The sequence below is a fragment of the Aptenodytes forsteri genome, unplaced genomic scaffold, assembly GCF_000699145.1.
Source record: "Aptenodytes forsteri isolate BGI_AS27 unplaced genomic scaffold, ASM69914v1 Scaffold415, whole genome shotgun sequence".
Lineage (NCBI taxonomy): Eukaryota > Metazoa > Chordata > Aves > Sphenisciformes > Spheniscidae > Aptenodytes > Aptenodytes forsteri.
The window spans coordinates 87,749-102,391 of NW_008794745.1; positions in this window are offsets into that span (position 1 = coordinate 87,749).

Consider the following 14,643-nt stretch of genomic DNA (forward strand, 5'->3'; position numbering starts at 1 on the left):
CTGAACCACGCGGCCCGCGGGTGTTGTGGTTGCGGAAGCTCCCGCGGGCAAAGGAGGCCGAAAGCCACGGAGGAAAAAAATCCCTTGAGGGTTATTAAACACCGAGGGTCCTCTCCTGCCCTGAACGTCCGCTGCTGGAGGGAGAGCGTGTTTCGGGGAAGCAAGGCTGTTCTCCTTTAAACACCCCCTCTTGCTCACCGCCCTTCAGCCCAGCTCTGCCTGTCTTACGTGAGGGGCAGCGGTCTGGGCCTGAAATCTGGCTTTACAGCTTTATTCCCAGAGGAAGATGCTCAGGACAGCTCTCCGCTTCAGCACAGCCCTCACTAGCTTTTCACCCCGGTTTGGCTCCGCACCTGATTTACCCCAGGGATGGAGGCTGCCTCTGCCCAGCCCAAGCCACCCTGGCACAGAGGCCTGTCTTCCACCCCACAAACAGCGTGGGCAGGGGCACCATCTCCTAATGCCCCTTCGAGGCGGATCCAGCTGGCCGTGCCCACCCCTGAAGGCTCAAAGCAGCAGGGAGCACACGGCAGCAAGCTATTTTGGAGAGTCAGTCCTCACCCCAGCCGCACTGCTGCTACATCCCAGCGTCCTGGTGGGACTGGGATGCAGGCTTAGTAACGGGAGAGCCCAGCTTGAGCCCACGCTCTCCCCCAGGTGAGCAGACAAGGGAAACGCTTGTGTTTTTGAGGGAAGGAGAGCTGGGGCAACAGCCAGGCTCAGTGCACGGGAGACGGCAGGATGCTGCCGGGACTGCCATCTGGTGCCCTGCTCAAAGGGAAAATGCACAGCACAAACCCCTCTCACTCCACAGCCCCGGCTGGGGGTTCCCAGGATGAGATGCTCCTGCTCCCGTTCACCTGGCCCTTCAAAGGGGTCTCGGTGAGGTGTCACGGTACCGGGGACCTAGTTCCCTCCCCCCCTTGCCCTCTGCTCCTGCCTCGTCCTTGGCCGGGCTGTCAGGCCCGTCACTCGGGATGAAGGCTGGCACTGACAGGGCCACACTCGCACCATCACTAACACTTCCAGACCTTGCCCTTGTCACTCCCGTCCTCTCCAAGACACTTGCCCCCCTCTCTTCCTCCCCACCTCCTCCTCACCCACTGCTCACCGCCGGCAGCAGTGCCCAGCTCCTGCCCACAGCGGCCAGGCAGCGCTGTCCTTGCCTGTTCCTGCCTCCTAACCGGGCGCTGCCGGGACAGCAGGGACAGAGATGTACCCTGGCCATAACCAGCCATTCTGCTCTCCGTGGACCCTCACCTCCAGCCACAGCTTCACCTGGGGCCGCAGTTTCCCTCCTACTAGCCTCCTCTGCAATTGGGGTTGATTTTCCCCAGGTGAGAGCTCGGCCCCAGCACTCGGCTGCTGAGGCTGTGTCCTCTGAGGGTGCTTGGGACCAGAAAGAGCCAGTTCTCCACCGATGCTTGGGAAAGAGGTGCTTAACTGAGCCAGGCTCTATTAAGCCTAATACCCCATACTTTGGCCAGATACCCAAACTGACTCTTGATCCCAGCAAAGAAGCCTCAGTGTTCATGCGGGGACGTGGGTTTTGCAAAGTCCATGGAGATGCTCAGCTTTGCTAACCTCGCTTCTTTGAAAACAATGTATTTTAGCCCTCCCCAGATGCAAAGATTCAATACAGAAGCACAAGCTTTACAAATACTGACTTTAGATTTTATTTCCTTTGTGGTTTCTGCTCCCCGGGGTGGCTCAAGTTTTTAAGTTTACAAATGTGAGAGTTGGAACAACGTCCTTTTTCTGGAAAACCGGAGATTTTGGGGGTATCGGAGAGATAAGAGAGTTGCTCCTTCAGCGGGTGGTTCTGCCGTGCCGTGGAAGGTCCTTCCCCAAGGCAGGCTCGTTTCTGATCAGAGATCCCAGCCCCGAGCAGACAAGAGGGAAACCGAGGCCCTGTCTTGAGGAGGCTCAAAGGAGGTTTTGGAAAGCAGCTCCCAGTGCTTGAACATCTGTCCTGAAGACCATCCTTGACCCTTCTGCTGCTGGCACACAGCGCGGGTAGGGTCACAGCCGGGTACTGTACGGCCAGCTTGGATGGCTCACCGCGTGCAGGTCACACAGCCCGTGTTCCAAAGCGGGGACTGGGGAAGAGACCGAATAAATTGGTTTTTGTCTGTTTCCCCGAGGAAACTGTTGTCTTTGACGATGCCGGTGTGAGATACTCCTGTCCCCATGCCACAGACTGTCCCCGCAGTAGTGCCGGACCTGCTCCCGGCGAGGGGTCCCCAGCAGTGGATGGGATGGATGTGGGTGGCCGTGCTGGGAGCTGGGCGGGGAAATGAAAGAAAAAGCAACTCTGCCCAAGTTTTCTTTCTTAAACTGGCTTATAGCAACGAGAGGCAGAGGGTAACTGGGAGGTGACGTGCCTGGCAAAGGTGACACACCAACCCACAGCCGGGGTGCTGTCCGGAAAGAGCACCAGGCTTGCCCTCCTGTCCCCCCCAGTTAGCTCCGTGTTGGGGTGTCCAACGGGCCGGTGGTGGGGTGCGGGTGATGACCGTCCCTTCGGCCTCACTCCTCCAAATCCCGCCCCCCGCGCTCGGCAGAGGGGGACCCATCGCTCTGTCAACCCCACTGCCGACAGGAGGGGGAAGACGAGGTCCCTCCGCGAGCTCCATCCAGTCGACCTGTCACAATGCATTAGGCGGCCGGCTCGTCGGCCGGCCGGGCAGGGGGTTGCACAGTGCCAAAGAGCAGGTGTCACCTTGCCGTAAAATGGTATTATGGGCTGCCTGCAGCCGAGCAGCTGAACTTTGGAAAGCAGGGTTAGGGCAAGGGACCACAGTGTCGGGGGCATCTCCCAGTGGGGAGAGGCAGGTGTGGGTGGAGGGGCAAAGGGTTCCCGACATGGTGCTCCAGGAGGTAAACGCACCGGGGGTGAAGTGCTATTGAGAAAGAGAGAAAGAAAGAAGCTGCCGCGGAGCCCGTCTATCCCTAGGTACGATAAGAGAGAGGTCAGATGCAGAGTCTACTGCGGTCTTTGGAGAGATGCTTCTCTTGGTCTATAGCCCCCACGGTGTCCAAAGGGGCACCAGAGGTTTCTCCCCAGTTTCCCCAGGTGCCACAGCACAGCCTGTCACTCCTGCCATCCCGGGCAGGCAGAGCTGTGACCCTGAGCCGGGACGGCTGCTGTGGTGACAAGCCAGCCTGCCCTCGACTGCCCCGGGCTGGAGGCAGGCGCTGCCAGCCCTGCCCGAGAAGGACGAGCACAGCCCCAAGGAGCCCTTCATGCCTGTCTGATCGGGAGCGCCTCAGCCACCGCTGGACGTTGGTGAAGGTGAACAGGGAAGGTAAGATCCATTTGAGCCAGGGTCACCCTTGCTGGGACAGCATCCCCCGTGCAGCCTTGCCAGGCAGCTGTTCTAGTGCTTGCGGGATGCTGCTGCCGAGCAGGTTTGGGAGTTGTAGGGGGGTTCTGAGCATACCCACACCCCTCGACGGCAGTAAGCACTAGAACTGCTTAGTTTCCTTGACACTCAGACCTTGAGTCCCTCCCCTTTCTTTTAGATGTGGATAACGAGCAAAATTCAGCCTCGGGGGATTACCACAGAGGACTGTAACCTGGCTGAGGACCTTCTTCAGCTGATTAAATTAACCCACAGATACCAGCGAGGACAGGGATGAATGTGACCCAGCACCACTCACCGCCCGGTTTTGGTGTGCTGGCACCCCACCAAGGCACTCTGCTTACGTGGGTAACGTTGTATTAACAGCACCATTGGAAATGCTGCCCAAACCTCCTCGGTTTTGCTGCTGGAGACGTTAGCTTTTGGGAGCAGAGATGGCTGGACCCTCCTCGTACGAGCAAATTGTCCTGCCCGGTCCTGGAGAAAGGAAATAAAAGGCTGCCTTTAATGACATAGCTGGTGCTTGGAGAGGCAGTGCCCGACACCCCTGCCCCCCCACCGTGTGCTGCACAACAAGATGGGGCCAAGGGAGGAGCAGGAGGACAAACTGCCCTTCTGAAGGGCTTCACACCTGGGCAGCTGGGACTCTGCCCAGCCTGGTCTGCCGGACCCTCTGCTAGAGGGAGAGGATGCTTTCATCCTTGCCTGGGGGATGCGATTGCTGCAGTGTTACTGTGGGCAGCAGAATTTGGCTTTCAACCAGATAAACCCTCACCTGAACCTGCCACCTCAACTAAGGAAACGTCTGCAAGCGTGTCCCGTGCTCCTGCTCTCTGCCCTCTTTGTATCTGCAGTTTTGGGGTGGAGATTGTGTCTTTTCAAAGCCTGAAAGCTAAACTGTGATGCTGAGTAACAAGCAGATGGGTGTGAGGATGAGGAAGGGCAGGAGAGATTTTCCCCATCATGTCTCCGAGCACAAACGAGCTGCTGATGCCATCTAGGCTTGCTGTGGAGAAGGATTCAGAAAGGACTTGGAAACCCAGATAGTCCAAGTCCTTTGCATTACAGGAGCGGGAGAACAGAGGTAAATCACGTGTACGAACGATAAATCATCTGCCAAAACACAATTAACGGGACCACACTTGCCCTGGAGAGGAGCCACCACCAGAGCAGGTCTCAGACCTCCTTCCTCTCCCTTTGAAGCAGCCAATGCTGGTGGCTGGCAGAGCCGGAGGAGATGGTCCGTGAGGTCAAACCCCTCATGGCATTGCTCTGCCCATGGGCTGGTGAGGAACATCATCACTAGCCCACATGTCTCCAGCAACATCTCTCCCTAGCAGAGCCGTCCACGGTCCTCCAGAGGGGACCGCGTGGACCTTGGCATTGAGCACACACAAACTGCTGAGATCAGAGTGGGCTTAAAAGAAAGGTTCACCCAGTCTCCCCCCTGACCCCACCTAAAGCCATGGGAGATGTTGGCTGTGCTCTGCCGCAGCTGCATCTGGCCCAGGCAATTGCTGTCACCCACCAACGACACCGTTTCCTCCAGACGAGAGATAAGGTCCAACTCCTTCCCAGGGTGCCCCGAGCCAGCCTTCAGCATCTCTCTTTAGACCCACAACAGACTCCCCACCAGCCTTCCTGATGGCTGTGTATGGGACCCTCTGCGAGGAGACCAGGGAGAGGGATTTTGCCTGCTGCTGCCCCTTGCCCGGTCTCTCCTCCATCCATCACCCCTTCCACCTCCTTCAGTTGCCTTTGTATTTCTGTATTTTTTTTGGGGGGTGGTGGTGGTGTAAATGGACTCAGGGGAGGGTCCAGGCAACAGCTGCCTTTGATCAGCGCAACATGTGGGAGATGGAGCACTTCAGGAATGCCGACTCCTGATCAAAGGTGGGAACACAGTGACAGCCGGGACTTGGCAAAAACCCATCCCCGCTAATCCCTGCCGGGGAGCTGGGGGGTCGGATCAGCGACCCACACTAGCAAGCCAGCCCTCGGCCCATCGAAGGGAGCGATCTGTGCCCTGACGCAGGGTGAGGGGCAGGAGGGTCGCTCCCGTCTGCCCCACGGGGCTCTGTCCCAAGCAAGGCGTTATCCCCTCTACAACAAGGCAAGCAATGGGATTTCCACCTCTTCTTTTGCCCTCCGTGGCTTCATCCCTGCTCCCGCATGCTGAGTAACCCTGCCTGCCCCTGCCAGCATCCCCGCCAACCCGGCACGCACCAAACCCTGCAGGTCCTGCACCTCCCCCTTGGAGGGGATGCCGAAGGGAAAGTGAGTCAGCGATGCCCTAACACTTTTATCGCCTCTGTAAAGATGAGGCGAGGGTTGAAAGGTCGCTTGCTATAAAAACAGCTGGGAGGAAAAGGGAAGACAAATTAGCCCCCTCCTGAGAGATACCCGGGGTTTGGGGACAGCAAGGACGCGGCTCACAGCCTCCCCTCCATCCCAGGCACATGGGAGGCAGCGTGCGGGACAGCCTGATTTGTGGGCTTGGCCCCAAAGCCGAGCCTGTCCGATGTCACCTTCCCCCACGGACGCTCTTATCTCCCGGTGGGCTTTCTCCCGATAACCCCGGTGGGAAGCCGGGAAGCCCATCTGCGCAGAGCAGGTGGACTCAGGCAAGGCGTTGGGTGAGGGCGAGCTCAGCCCCTCCGAGCCGCAGCCAGCCCCGCTCCACCACGATGCTTCGGCTCTTCCGATGGGAACCGGGAACCGGGTCTGTTTTCACCCAGGCAGGGGCTCTTCCCAACCTCAGCAAACACCCTCACACTCTGCCAGCAGAAATAATCCCACCTCATGTGCCCGTTGCTTCCTGTGCCCCCTTGTCCTCACCCCCACACACACACACACACCTTCCTCCACCCCATCACTATTTAGGTATTGCTTGGCTTGGCCAGGGCTCCTCTGTCATGTTAAAAAGGGAAGCTTTTAAAAAGGGGCTCTTCCCAACCTCAGCAAACACCCTCACACTCTGCCAGCAGAAATAATCCCACCTCATGTGCCCGTTGCTTCCTGTGCCCCCTTGTCCTCACCCCCACACACACACACACACCTTCCTCCACCCCATCACTATTTAGGTATTGCTTGGCTTGGCCAGGGCTCCTCTGTCATGTTAAAAAGGGAAGCTTTTAAAAAGGGCCGATAAGGGTTATTCTTGCGGGGTCACCCCGTCTCCCCAGGCAGGGTCACAGGTCGCTTCCTCGCTGCGCGTTGCCTGATAATGAGTCAATCAAGGCCGGGGTTATGGAGACAGGATTTATCAGCAAACCCTGGGAAAATGAGAACATGAAAATGTCTGCTCATTCGCCAGGCTGGGAGGGGATCTGGCAGGGACGAGCCAATTTTGCGTGGATGGAAGGCTTCGGGCTTAAGAGTTGACGGGGCCAGCACAGAGGAAGGGGCAGGGGGGACTTAGGAGGCAAAGAGCAGCGGGAACAGACCGGCAGCTCAAGGGTTATGCTCCCAGCTTACTCCCAGAGCGGTGATGCTCTGTGCCGTGATGCTGCTGACCATCCCTGCAGCAAGCCATGGGCAAGTGGAGGGGCTGCAGTGGCAAGCAGGGACGTCTGAGATGTCCCACTCCGGACCAGGATGGGCAGCAGCCAGGGAGAGGGGAGCCCAGCCCCGGTTCTGCGCTGATGGGACAAGGGGGTGCTGCGCCCCGTGCAATACCCTGTGCCAGACCCCGCTTTATTCTCCCTGCTGGTGCCGGCGTGATGCAGGGCTGGGGGGTGCTGGGTGTCCCCGGGGAGCGAGTGAAGCTGAAGACCCCTGGGAAAGGTTTGCAAGAAAAATGAGATCCCAGTAAGGGGAAGTAAGGCAGGGGGGAGGGCCTGATCAGCATTGCCACGTCCCCACAGACATAGTCACGTCATACAAGTCCCAGCCCAAAGATTTACCTACCAAAATATCCCAGAGGCCGCAAAGTGCTTTTTTCCCACCTGGTAACAAACCAAAGACCCGCAGCCTCCTTCTACAGCCATGCCTGCGCAGAGTCCTGCATCTCAGCACTCGGAAGCTGAGCATGAAAACCAAAGAGCAGAAAGGGAAACTGAGGCACAGGGAGGGGAAAGCCTGGTGACACAGCCAGGGATGCAACCGCAGCCTCCCCGTGCCATGCCCGGCCTATTTTCGCTCCAGCACTAGGAACAACCCAAGGACCACGCCAAGATGCTCACTTTTGTGTGGGTCATGGAGGTGGCCGGAGGCTTCCCGAGCTGCAGAAACAGCCCTCGGCACAGGGATGCAGCTGCCCTGTCCCATCCCGAACGGGCAAACCGGAGCCAGCATCTGGGCACGGATGGAAGGAGGATTTAGGAGAGCAGAGAGGCAGCAGCAAGGGGGCAGGCGGCTATGGGAAGGGAGGGGAAAGCATCAAGCACCACTCGAGCTGCTCCGAGGCAGCGTGGGGTGACAGGCCACTGCCGACACCTCGGGAGAGCCGCACACAGCGAACACATCGACAGGCAGCACGGGAAGGGCAAGACGCAACGAGGGACAGCTGCGGCACGAGGCCGTGGGGCAGCCCGGACCAAGGACTTGCTGCCTACCCAGGCTGAACTCCCTCCTCGGCCTCTCCTCCACCATATGCATCTTGCAAACACTTTTCCCTATCAGAGAGGCTTAGCAGGGCGAATATTGAAAGCACCTGCCTCCCTTGGCCAGGAATCAAAGGCCCCGGCACTGGGATCCTGCCGCTCGCACAGCACAATTATCCCCGACCAAATGCTGCATGCAAGAATGTAGGGCACCCTCTCTCCTCGCCGACCCTCCATCGGAGCACAATGCAATTAAAATAAGCAATGCCAGATGGTTTATTAGCGACTACAGAGCTGGGAGCCGACACTTGTTTTCTCGATCCAGCGCGAAGGCATCAGAAGCGGGTCTATCACAGAGGAGTTTTCCCCACCAGCACCCCCCCCCCCCCACAGAGAGGTTGGGTTTATTTGGGAACGTGGCACTCCGATACTGATACTATAAGTTCAGCAAGTGGAAAAAGGGCGGGAGAGGTTGGGTTTATTTGGGAACGCGGCACTCCAATACTGCAGTAATAAGTTCAGCAAGTGGAGAGATGGGATTAGATTAGGCTGCGGCATTGAGGAGGCAGATAAGGAAGGGAGAAATGGAGATTGTCGCCTGGGTTAACAGTCGTTTGTTTGCAGCATTAAAGGCCAAACAAGGTGCTGTGCCGCAGGCTGCCCCGGCCCCACCGCTCACGCTCCTCACCGAGCAGAGCATCAGAGCTTGATGCAAAGACCACGAGTGATGTCAGCTCCACTGCATCCCAGGGTCGTTTCTTCCTCCCACCCCATCCGAAGCGCACGTCCCTTCCCTAGGGAGTCAGCCTCACTCGAGCAGCCTGGGCGAGACGCACCGAACCACTGGCTTCTCGATAGGCTTGTGGCAGAGCCAAGCGTCCTCACAAAACCCAAGGTGCATTCAGTGCCCTCACGCTTTTTTCGAAGCAAATTCTCTAATTTCGGCAGTGGGTGGGCTCTGCCCAACCGGCGTGGTCAGGCACCACGTTGCGTCTCACTCAGCATCGGTTTGGTGGGAGCAAATAGGACTTCAACAGCAGGTGCCCCAGCGGAGGAGGAGCTTTTGTTAGTGCAACACGGCCTGGCCTGAAAACATGCAAATCTGAAGCATTAAATAAAAGAGAAACATGGGAATCCTATGAGAAGAGTTTCACACTGAATATAAAAACATTTAGGTGGCATTGCATGCTTAAGGCCAGTAGCTTGTCTCCCCACACCAGCTCCTCTGCTGCAGCTTCAGACCTGTCGGGCTTTGCAGAGATGCAAAATCTCCCATTTTTGCCAGGGATTTCACTCCCGTTTACACCTTTTGTACCACCCCAACCGCTCACGTCGTGCGCATCTCAACCGTTCCTTACAAGCAGAAAAGTTGGTCCCAAGCCTTTGATGCTGAGAAAGCCAGAAAACCCGGCTTTCATGTCATCTACAGGCTGGTGATGAACTAATCCAGTTCCTTAGAGGGGTTCACCACGCCCCCAGATCTGAAAGCAGATTTGAATTCTCTGCATTTATTTGCCTGTTGCTATCACATCACTGGGGACGGTGCCCCCTGCACCGGGAGGCGACCTTCAACTTCTCCAGGATGCTGTGGTCCCACACAGGGTCGCCCCGAGCAGCCCCACCAAGCTGGAGAGCGCAGCGAGGCACAGCCCTCCCCGCAGTGGACCCACAATCTTCAGCTCATCTCCTGCCAACAGGCAGCTGAAGCCGTAACTCTTCTTAAGAGAGCGCGCTGCATCTCCCACGTACGGCAACGTGCAGAAGCCGTCGCAGAAGCGGCCATCCAACACCTTCATCTGTGAGGTCCCTTCCTCTGCTTCACTGAGCACACCTGCGGGGATATTTTGGTTGGAAGGAGCAGTTTCACCCTGCCTGGGAGGCGTTAATTACCCTCTGGGCAGAGCAAAACACCGCATGGCTCCCTCCTTTCCCTGCAGCTTGGTCTTCATCAGCATCACCACCACCGTGCCAGAGTGCCCATCCGAGCTGCTGCAGCCTCAGGGCTGCCCTCTGCAGCACTTCGCCCTCCCCGCTGTTTACAGCCCCGTAAGCCACCGCATGAACCGCTCACCAGACACCTCCAGCAGTTTATATACCGCGCCGGGCTTCCCCGCCGCTGGGAGGGGGAATTTTAGTGCCTTTTTAAGTTGGGTGAAGTGTTGCAGCAGAGCAAGCCAACAAGGGGACGGGAACAAGCTGTTCTGATGAGGGAGAGCGCTGCAGCCCTCCTCCTCCTCTGGCACACGGGCTTGGCTGGCTCCCTGTGGAGCCCCGCTCCGTCCCTGGATGCTGACGAGAGGTACCGAGCTTTACACCGAGCGCAGCAGCCAGGTGGGCTGCAGAGGAGAGCGCAGGCTTCCTGAACCCCACGCCACCCTGGGCAGAATGGAGATATCTGCTCGGTGGGGGTTTGGTGCAAGCGGTTTGATCCGAGCTGGAAAGGATGCTCCGCGCAGGTGTATCAGCCCGTGGGTCCCAGCGTGCAGGGAGAGGCGGCAGGCTCCTGTGCTCCCCAACCTCCTGCCTAGAGGGGGTTAGGGGTCCCCCCAAAGCAAATCCGCATCCTGGCTGCAGGAAAGCGCAGCACATTCAGTGCCCTCACGCTTTTTTCCTAAGCAAATTCTGTAATTTCTGCAGCGGGTGGGCTCTGCCAGACCAGTGCGGTTGGGCACCACGTTGCATCTCACTTAGCATCAGTTTGGCAGGAGCAAACAGGGCTTCTTCAACACCAGGTGCCCCAGCGGAGGCGGAGCCTTTGTTAGCCCAACAGAGCCTGGCCTGAAAACTTGCAGAGATGCTAAATCTCACTTATTTTTGCAGGGCGATGCTGCAACTGCAACTTTGTCTCCTGCAAAGGCAACTCGTGCAGTTTATTTTTCTGGTGGCAAGGCTGGATGTTAGAAGTTGCCAGGCAAGGGGCTCTCCAAGCGAGGAACTACAAAGAGGGCTGACACCTCTAATGAATTACAGTAATACCAGCTCGGAGTGAACTCTAAAGTGCCTGTTTACACAATCACTGACCTCCCTTCACCCACTCGCTGGTGCGAGTCCCCCCCCGCCTTGATGGATCACAGCTGAATGGAGGCAGACCCCAGTGTTTATCATCTCCCAGCTTCAGGAAGGGAAGAAATAACAGTATTTCCTGGCACACCGGCCACCGCCGGCGATAAAATGCCCACCCAACAATTGCTCCGGGAAATACCCTCTGCATCTTCTTCTTCTGTAAATCCCTTTTTATTGGGGAGGGCCCCGTGCACGGGAGGTGGCTTTTGCAGCATCAGGTGCTGGGACCCACAGGCAAGCCCCTCGCATGGGGCAGGGATGGGTGCCAGGGTGGGGAGCAAGGACAGCCCCTGTGCTCGCCTTGCCCTGGGCAGTGTGGCCACAGTGATGCCGCAGGATGGCCTGCTCTCGGCCAGGAGACACCCTTTGGGGCGTTACTCTGATTTTTTTCCACTTTGGTACAGGATTTCCCCATGTCCTGGTGCTCGAGGGCTGTGCCAGCTCCTGGGTCTCATGGCTCAGGGATTGCTGGCACAGCCGCTGCCTCTGACCAGCTCAGCGCCAAGCTGGAGGGAACAGCTTCTTCAAGAAGCCCTGAGCTCAGTGTAAGGGTGGGACACTGGTGTTTAAATCAAGTGTGTGTGTGTGTGTGGGGAGGGAAGCCAGCAGAGCAGCAAGTTCCCCCTTCCACCACCTGTAACGCTTCCAGCCAGAGCTCCCCCACGGCCAGCAGAGATGTGGCCCCAGCACCTCACTCTGTCCAAATCAAATCCTGCTCTGTAAACAGGAGCTGGACACTGGTCCCCAGCTAAGGGTATGTCAGATGTCCTCATGCCTCTGCTTGGCTTCATGCACAGCAGACCCCGATCCTTCCTCCCTCTCTGCTGATCTGCCCTCCGGTGAGGGCAGAGCCTGGCGCAGCACCACAAATGTTTCCAGCCTCTGGTGATCCCACCCTGTCCCATCTTCATCTCCAAGGCCAGACAGCCCTGTGCCTGGGCACGGACCAGCACACGCATGGGTAAGGGACCAGTGGAGCAGAGGAGCCCCTCGATCTCCCTCCTGTCCTGTGCCAACCCTGCCACAGCCATGAACGGGTCCTGGGGTTGGGGAGCAGCCGCAGCATCATCCTGCAAAAACTGGAGACCCGGGCAACGAGAGCTCCCACCAGCAGAGACATGGCCAACACCGTGATGCCACCACCGTCCTGTTTGGCCATGCCATGCCCTGCCACATCCTGGCTCTGACAGCACGGAGGAGAAAAATTCGGTTAGCGGATGGGCTGGGGGAGGCTCAAAAACAAACAGCTGGTGGGGAGGAAGGGCAGTAAGATCATAGAATCATAAAGGTTGGAAAAGACCTCTAAGATTGAGTCCAACCGTCAGCCCAACACCACCATGCCCACTAAACCATGTCCCTAAGCGCCTCATCTACACATCTTTTAAATACTTCCAGGGATGGTGACTCCACCACTTCCCTGGGCAGCCTATTCCAATGTTTAACCACTCTTTCAGTAAAGACATTTTTCATCACGTCCAATCTAAACCTCCCCTGGCGCGACTTCAGGCCTGGCCAACACCGTGATGCCACCACTGTCCTGTTTGGCCATGCCATGCCCTGCCGCATCCTGGCTCTGACAGCACGGAGGAGAAAAATTCGGTTAGCGGATGGGCTGGGGGAGGCTCAAAAACAAACAGCCGGTGGGGAGGAAGGGCAGTAAGATGTTCTGTGCCACGGTCACCCAGCTGCTCTCACACGTGCCTGCGCTCACCGTGCCATGACTTGTTTTAGCCTTGGCAGCGGGGGCCAGTCTTTAATATAGCTGAGCTTTCCTTCCTCGGGTACTCGGAGGATGAAAATGTCAGTGCTGACCCCTGGGGAAGGTACTTCTTCGTTTCCCTGCTCGCCCTCCGACCTCTTCGTTTTGTTCCAGAGTTATTTTTGGAAGTAAAAGCTTTTTTTCCTTCGCCCTTCCCCTGGCCCCCATCTTTCTGCCAGCCAAAGTGGCATTTTAAGCCTTCTGCCCACCCGACCAGAAAAATGGTGGCTGAGGCAGGGTAGAGTTAAACCTTTCCATCCAGGAGGCCTTCTCGACTCATTAACCCTCCATCAACTCAGCTGCCCAAAGAGGGGCTCTCAAAAGTCACTTTGGGAAGTACCTGCCCCCCACATGGGTCCATGGGGGGAGAGGAGAGCCACAACCCCTAAAATAGGGGCTCACCCCATGTCTCCTTCCCTACAGCACTACAAAACCCACTCGATTAATGACAGCATTGTGGTACCTACAGCCCCCTCATCATGTACAAAATCCCAGCTGCACCCCAAGTCCTGCTTGCACTCAGAGTCATACAAACCAAGAAGGTCCTACCCCAAAAGAGCCGTGGGGACTCAAACCAGGGACCTCACACCATCAAAAATACACACGTAGAGCAGGAGATGGACCCTGCTTCATGCTGCTAATGTCAGGGAAGGGATGTCAGAGCCAAAGAGTAGGTCCCCAGTGACCTACAGGTACTAAAACCCCCCAGAACCTCTTTATTCCTTGCTTGCTGCTGGAGCTGCTCTGCAGCGCTGGGTGCTTGAGGCACAGACATGCCGGGCACACGCTGGGCATTGCCGTCTGCAAAGGTCAAGGCTGCTCGCATGGCAGCTTGGAGGAGGCAGGTCCCCGTCACTCATGGGGACTGGGATGGTGGCAGGAGGGTACTGGGAGCCAGGGGACAAACGATGCTCAAGGGGAATGAGAAAATCCCCGAGCTGCTCAGCAGTAGCACAGTCCCAACCATCGCCCCTGCCTGGGGATTAACCTTTCCTTCCACAGAATAAGCAGCAAGAGCAGAGCCCTAAAGAGCCAGACACTTTTAAACCCTCCCCACCTCCCAAGAAAGTAGGGTGCTAGTCCTCCTCCGCGTGCCAGAGCACAAGGACAGGCACTGGCTGCAGTTTGGGGTGTGATGAATTTTCAGAGCTCTGCCCCAATATTATATCTCAACATCTAGGACTGAAAGAGATCCCCAAAAGACACTAAGTCCATAAAAACCAGCAACAAGGGGCCAGTCCAGACACCCAGCTGGCTCAGCAGCAGCATCCTCGCACCAGCCAGCATCGGGCAAGGAAGCAACATACACATGGAGTTACTCCTGCCTCAGCTGGAGTCAGTGGTCAAGGGACATCCCAAGTCATCCCCAAACCATGGTGTTTAACATCCCCTGATAGACAGCCCTCTTCTTTCTGAAGGTTTCTAGCCCCTTGATATTTCTGGCTTCCATGGCATCTCACGGCAGTGAGTTCATGTTTGATTACGGACCCTCCACTGGGTAGGACAAGGTCTTGCCGCAGAGCATCAGGATGGACTAAACCGAGCACCCCCTGTCCCCATCGAGGCACGAACCCGGGAAAGCCTGGCCACATCTGTGCTTATTAGGATGGCTGAAATTTTCACTCACTGGCACAGGTACTGATTGGCAAAAGGGAAAAAAAAATAAAGGATTTTACCCTCCTGCAGGGTACAGGGGCTGCCTCGCCATCAGCTTCATCCTCGATAAAGGATTTTAGCCTCCTGCAGGGTACCGGGGCTGCCTCGCCATCAGCTTCATCCTCGCGCCCTGGCCGAGCCCGAGCTGCGCGGGCATGTGTGGGCGCTTCGGAAAGGAGCCAGCAGCGAAGCCTCAGGGCAAGGCTGCAGCCCGAGGGGCCGGGGGGGCTCTCCTCCCCGCAGGCTCCGGGATTTG